Source organism: Peromyscus maniculatus, chromosome X, assembly GCF_049852395.1.
Source record: "Peromyscus maniculatus bairdii isolate BWxNUB_F1_BW_parent chromosome X, HU_Pman_BW_mat_3.1, whole genome shotgun sequence".
NCBI classification, from domain to species: Eukaryota; Metazoa; Chordata; class Mammalia; order Rodentia; family Cricetidae; genus Peromyscus; species Peromyscus maniculatus.
In genome coordinates this window covers 128,786,010-128,792,204 of record NC_134875.1, presented here as the reverse complement: position 1 = coordinate 128,792,204, position 6,195 = coordinate 128,786,010, and the positions used below count along the sequence as shown (strand labels likewise).

The window sequence follows — 6,195 nt, the reverse complement described above, 5'->3', positions numbered from 1 at the left end:
TCATTGTTAAGAAAAAGCATAGGTCAGAAACCTGAAGTTACTTTCTAGTTACTTGATGTTGAGATATGGAGATACATTGTTTTACTTGTTGCTATGAACAATGATAATCTCAAGGAGGAGGGGATTCAGAGGAGCTCAGGTGGTATGAGGGATAAGGGGAATAACAGGAGAAGTTATGATCATCACTCCATCATGGCTCCTTTCTGGTTTTCTGGTTTCTACATGTACTCCAAATTAAACACACAAATCTAAAGATTCAAAACTAGAATTCACATAAGGCAGAGCACATGACATTTGTTTATAGGTCTCTAATTTGCTTCCAGTCCCATCCATTTACCCAAATTTTCACTTCTCTCCACAGCTGAATTTTATTCCATTGTGCATATTTCTGCATTTTAACTACGCACCTGTCAATTGATAGATGTCTTTGTAGATTCTGTCCTGATGAGAAGAAGCAACAACAACAAAAACAGGGTCAGGAGTTAATTCTGAAGTGTGTATGGAGATTTCTTAGGTTGTAATCTATTAATTGATATTAAACATAGTTAAAGTACGAGAAGGATTTTGTTGCCTGTGGAAGAAGTATGTGGAATGCAATCCAGAGTGACACTCACCGGAAAACTTGATGGATTCCTTGTAGATGAGTAATCTCAGGGAAAGAATGATTTGTCCATAGTGTGTGTTGTCATTCTATGATAGTTGGGCTTAATTCCATTGACAAAGAGATGATATTAAAAATTTTAAATAAAGAGTAAGAGTTCACCCAAAATGGCAGGAACAAGCAAAGACTGTAGGGAGGAACCTGGAGGCTGTCTTAAGGTCAAGAGTGAAGGGTGGAAGAAGCCAACCACGTCCAAACCAGTAAGTTACACTTCAAAGAAACTCCAATGTAGCCCACTTCTAACTAGAGAGCACCTTCTGCAGTTCTCCCACCACTCAACAGTCCAAATTCCAAATTGGAATTCCTCAATAGGTTAAACCATTGTTTAGTCAGGACCCTCCCCCAATAAATCCTCACCTAGAACTGTGCTTTGCTAGGTCTCTCTCTTCTCCAGTCAAGTTATGATCAACTCTGTCAGTTGTTGCTGTCTAAGAATGCCTTTATTTTCACAGGTATTTTGTCTGAACATGGAAATTGAGGTTGACAAGTCTAGTTTCTGGAAATGTTAAAGATGTTACTATGCTCTCTTTTTGCCATAGCTTTTGAATTTTTAAAAAATAATCATTTAACTATTTCTTTTCCAATATATCATGTTTCTCCACCTATGTTCAATAATTTTATCTACTCTGGCTTTTAACAGTTTGATTACAAGAATATCGTTTTTTAAAAAATAAATTTGGAGACATTTATTACTGTTGTTTCACATAGATTTTATATATCAAATGTCTTCTAATTTCACTCTAGAGCTCACATCTTTCCACTTAAATTATATACATTTTGGTAATTTATTTGCAAGTTTATTGACTCTTCTGTGTGTCATTCCCATGCAATATGGAACCCACCTAGGGGCTTTCAAAAGTAATACACTTAGTTTCAACTCTAGAAGGTCCATTTTATTACATTGTATCAATTATAACTCCCTATAAATTTATTCATCCTATTACTGTGTTGTCTTTATGTCATGAAACACAATTAAAATAGGTGATGTTGTGGGGATTTCCTCCACTTAATATTTGGTCATCTGTTGAATAACATCTTCTGGTTGTCATTTCCCTTAACTGTTCTCCATATTTCTCTAATTCTTTCTGTGTTGTATAATTTTTATTGTATTATATACATATATTTCAATGATCATTTGCTTTGAATATACATACATGCATATATATTTATGATTACATATAGTCTTATATTTAAGTTTATATACATAATTATATGTATATATGATTTGTTTTTAAGTATATCTATGTGTTTGTGTGAGTGCATGTCACTTGGTGCATGTGTTTGCCAAGACCAAAGGAGGATGTCAGATTCCCTAGAGCTGGAGTTTCAGGCAATTGTGAGCAACTGGATTTGGCTGCTAGGAATCAAACACGGACATTCTGGAAAAAGAACAGGTACCTTAAACTACTGAGCCATCTCTCTAGTCCTGAGATATTTGAATTATACTTTTGCTTTGTAGAATATTAATCTAGTTATGCGACAGCAACAATTTCTCTCTTATGTGCTATACGTAGTGTTTTGTGTCTTGAATCAATTTTCTAGGTCCTTATTACTGTGGTTTGGATCCATTCTACACATAAATTGGTCTGGAGTAGCTTGAATCACAGAATTAGGGGATTGACTTGCTTATCTCTCTTCTCAAGGATCTTTCTACTCTGTAGTTCACAAGGTTTTCTTTCCTTTATTTATCTTCCCAGTAAGCTGTGGTTTCCTTTGGAAAGTCTACAATACTGCTGCTCTAAAAACTACCAATATGCCTGGAGACCATACCATCAGAGGAAGAAGTGGTTTCGAAGCCAGTGACTCCCCCAGGAAGGGGTCATTTTTTTTTCCAAATTTTGACTGCTTTCCATGAGCAGCCTGTTAGTATCTGGAGCCCTCAAGGAGTTGCTTTGTCAAGTTTTCTGTTCTAATCAGCAGGATATAGAGAGAGTTATTGGGATTAGACAGCCAGAAACTCGCTTATCTTTTTTATTATACCCATATTAAAGTATTTATCAAACTGTCCCATGTTGTGAATTTATTTGCTGGTTGTTTATTATTCTGATTCTCTTTACTGTCAAAAGTTTTCTTCATGTGTTTTAGAAATTGGTTTATGAACTCATTTTGAAAGAATATCTTCATTACCGGTCTTTCTCTCATTTCAGTAACATAACTTGTGAAGTCTGTGAAGTATCTTAACAATATTCATGTCAGCATAGTGCTACCATCACTATTAACAATAGTAGTAACACCTAAAAGACATACATCTTTTGCTATCTGCCAAGTGTTTTGCACTCAAGTTTTGTATTTTAGAATAAACATTATTTTATTTGTTTTATATATGTATATATATTTCTATATATTTATTTTATATATTTTCTCCCACAACTGCAATACATTTTGCTTGGACTTTGAGATAAAATTGCATTAAATTATAATTTATTTGTGGTGAACTAATGTCTTCATCTTCTAATGCCAATGGACACAGTATATGTCAATATTTATTTTGGGTTTTATTTTTTTCATCAGGAAGAGATTGGTAGTTTTACACAGAAAATCTGTACATTTTGTGTTACATTTATACTTGACTATTTTTATATTTTTGAATGATGGGAAAGATGGTACTGTGAGTTACATTTTGGTCTCCACATACTCATTGCTAAGAAATAGAAACACAATTGAGTTTGTTATGCTGAGTTTGCATTATGAGACTTTTCTGAGCTAAATTATTAGTTACTGAGGTGTTTAGTCTTTATTCGGGTTTGTTGGTTTGTGCGGTGTTTTGTTTGTTTGTTTGTTTGTGTTTGGTATATTATTTGGCTTTTCAACAGAGACCACTATGAAATACCGCAAACGGAGGTGGTGGTGTTTCTTTGTTACTTCCTTGTCTTTTGGTGCTTTTACTTGCTTTATAGCTCTGGCCAGGTCTTCCAGTATTATGTTAAGAAGATATTCTTGCTCACTTCTTGAACTAAGGTGGAAAATATCATTATCTGATCCTTAAATGTGATGATTTAACCTGTAAGTTTTGTAGATGATCTTCAGAAAATCCAATAAATTCCTTATTACTAGTTTACTGGAGTTTTTGTTTGAGTGGCTGTTGAATGCTGTCAAATCAGTTTTCTTCCTCAATTGATATTAATATGTTTTCTAGGGCTCTAAAATTGTAATATTTATATTTACTGGCAGATAATAAATTATATCAATAGGCATTTTAGCAGCATATCTATCATGTAAGTCCAAGTATTCCTATCCATTATTGCTGACTGTTGGGCTCTTGCTCCGGAGTTTGTAACTTTTTAGGTCTAGCACAGAACCAGGAACTATCATTTCCAATAAGATCCAAATGATGCTGCGAGTGTTGGTTTGAGAACTACTAAGATGGGAACTAGGTTTTAATCCTTATTGCGGTACAAATTACCTACTAAGAACTACTAAGATGGGAACTAGGTTTTAATCCTTATTGAGGTACAAATTACCTGAATGAGAATAAGCGAATTACAACTTATTCTGTTTCTCAGTACCTTCTGTGATAGCTAAAATACCAATGATAACAGTTCAATCCATGAAGCAGGTGGAGCAGGCCTATAACTCAAGACTGCTTGGAAAGCTGAGTCAAGATCAAAAGTTGATCGAAGCTCACACATGATATTTGTTATCTTATTTCCTTCCTATTTTATTTCCCTTTCAATTTTTACAATATGTCAATGATTCTTTTTGGCTATTATCAAGCAGAAGATAAGTGATTAGTTAATCAAAAGTTTCTTCATCCTCAAGTCTCTGGTTTTGTATTACTCTACCTATAGTCCTTGAGTAACCTTTGCTTTTCTCCAGTGCTTATTGCAGAAATATTTCACTAGGAATGAGTGACACTAAGCCTTACAATATTGCTTCTTTTTCCTCTACTAATAATACTCCTCACTAGGGGACAACCCTCCCTTAGTTTTTGATGTCCAGTTGTTATAAATAAAAATATTAGATCTTTTTAGGTATTCAAGTTTCTTACCTATAAATCAATGAAAGGTACAATTTGAACTTGATCGGTTACAAAGATATAAAGATAGAGAGGATTGGTTGCACTTCACCACTAAATTTTAAAGGACAAACTTGCTGTTAAAGCTAGACTAGTAACTTCTTTTTAACTATTTGTTTTAAACTGTAAAAAGGAGTCATCATCACACTGTGCTGCAGCCAATAAGGGGAGAAATTCTGGACATTGTATTTGTACCAAATATAATAATAGAATAGACTTGTTTTTTGCATAGCAGTCATTTCTTTCATTTGAATGCTAATTACATTCTCAGTGTATGAATTAATTATGACTTCCATTGACTATGTTGATATTATTAAGAAAGATTATCTCTCAGCTCAGATGAAAACTTTTGCCTGTGTATGAAAGGCTCAAGTGACTTGTTCTGCATATGACATTAATATTCCTTTGTGTAAGTCTCATAAAACATTAAAACCAAATTAAACTCCAAAAAGTACCAGTACTGCTAAATCGAGGCTCCTCTCCTTCTCCTTTTCCCTTTTCTGGAACTGATTCTGTAGACCAGGCTGGCCCCGAACTCACAGAGATCCACTTCCTCCTTAGTGCTGAGATCAAAGGCCTGTGCCACCGCTGAACCTAGGTCTTTTGCAAAAGCAGTTAGTGCTCTTCACTGCTGTGCTGTCTCTCCCAGCCTCTGCTTCGTTTTTTTGACAGTGTCTCTCCATGAATCAAGAGCTCATCAATTACGTTAGCCTGGCTGGCCAGTGAGCCCAAGGGCTCCTCCTATGATCCCCTCCCCAAAACTGAGATTATAAACACACACCATGATGCCTAGCTTTTCCTGTGGGTGATTCAGCTGAAGTTCTCATGCTTTTGAGAAAAACAGTATACTAACTTGAGTTATCGCTCTAGCTCCTGACCTTGAATTTCTGATCCTTTGGTTGTTTTCTTTTTTCTTTTTGAGATAAGAGTCTCACTGTGTTGCTCAGGCTAGCCTTTCCTGGCATTAGAACCTACTTCTTCGGGATTCTGGAGTATACTGAAGACCAGCTGAGATGTACAGTCAACTACTGGATTCTTGGCCTTTCTGTCAGGAGACGGCCATTGTTGGAGTAGCTGGACCTCTGGAAGAACAGCCAATGTTCTTCACTGCTAAGCCATCTCTCCAGCATGGTCTGATCCAGTCTGATCTGGTCTGATCCTGTCTGAACCGGTCTGATCCCATCTGAACTGGTCTGATACCATCTGAACTGGTCTGAACCAGTCTGATCCCATCTGATCTGGTCTGAACCCGTCTGAACCAGTCTGAACCGGATTGAATTGGTCTGAACTGGTCTGATCCTATCTGAACCATTCTGATCCAGTCTAAGCCTGTCTGATCCTGTCTGAACAGGATGTGAACTGGCCTGAATTGGATTGAACCTGTCTGATCTAGTCTGAACTGGATGTAAGCCGGCCTGATCTGAATTGAATCAGTCTGAACCTGATTGAACTGGTCTGAACCGGTTTGAACCTGTCTGAACCAGTCCGAAAATGATCTGATCCAGTCTGAACCAGATGT

The 6,195-nt window shown here is 36.1% G+C and overlaps 2 long non-coding RNA genes across 2 annotated transcripts; one reads left to right on the top strand and one right to left on the bottom strand.

Moving 5' to 3' along the window:
• Window positions 1-268: 268 nt before the first annotated feature.
• On the bottom strand, window positions 269-926 carry LOC121825838 (uncharacterized). Its single transcript, XR_006068184.2, has 2 exons — window positions 615-926; window positions 269-441 (listed from the first exon to the last, which is right to left on the bottom strand). It is a non-coding gene; the product is annotated as an uncharacterized LOC121825838 (long non-coding RNA).
• Window positions 927-996: 70 nt separating this feature from the next.
• Window positions 997-2,660, top strand: LOC121825639 (uncharacterized). The gene is made up of 3 exons (XR_006067951.2): window positions 997-1,113; window positions 1,898-2,055; window positions 2,359-2,660. It is a non-coding gene; the product is annotated as an uncharacterized LOC121825639 (long non-coding RNA).
• The last annotated feature ends 3,535 nt before the right edge of the window (window positions 2,661-6,195 follow it).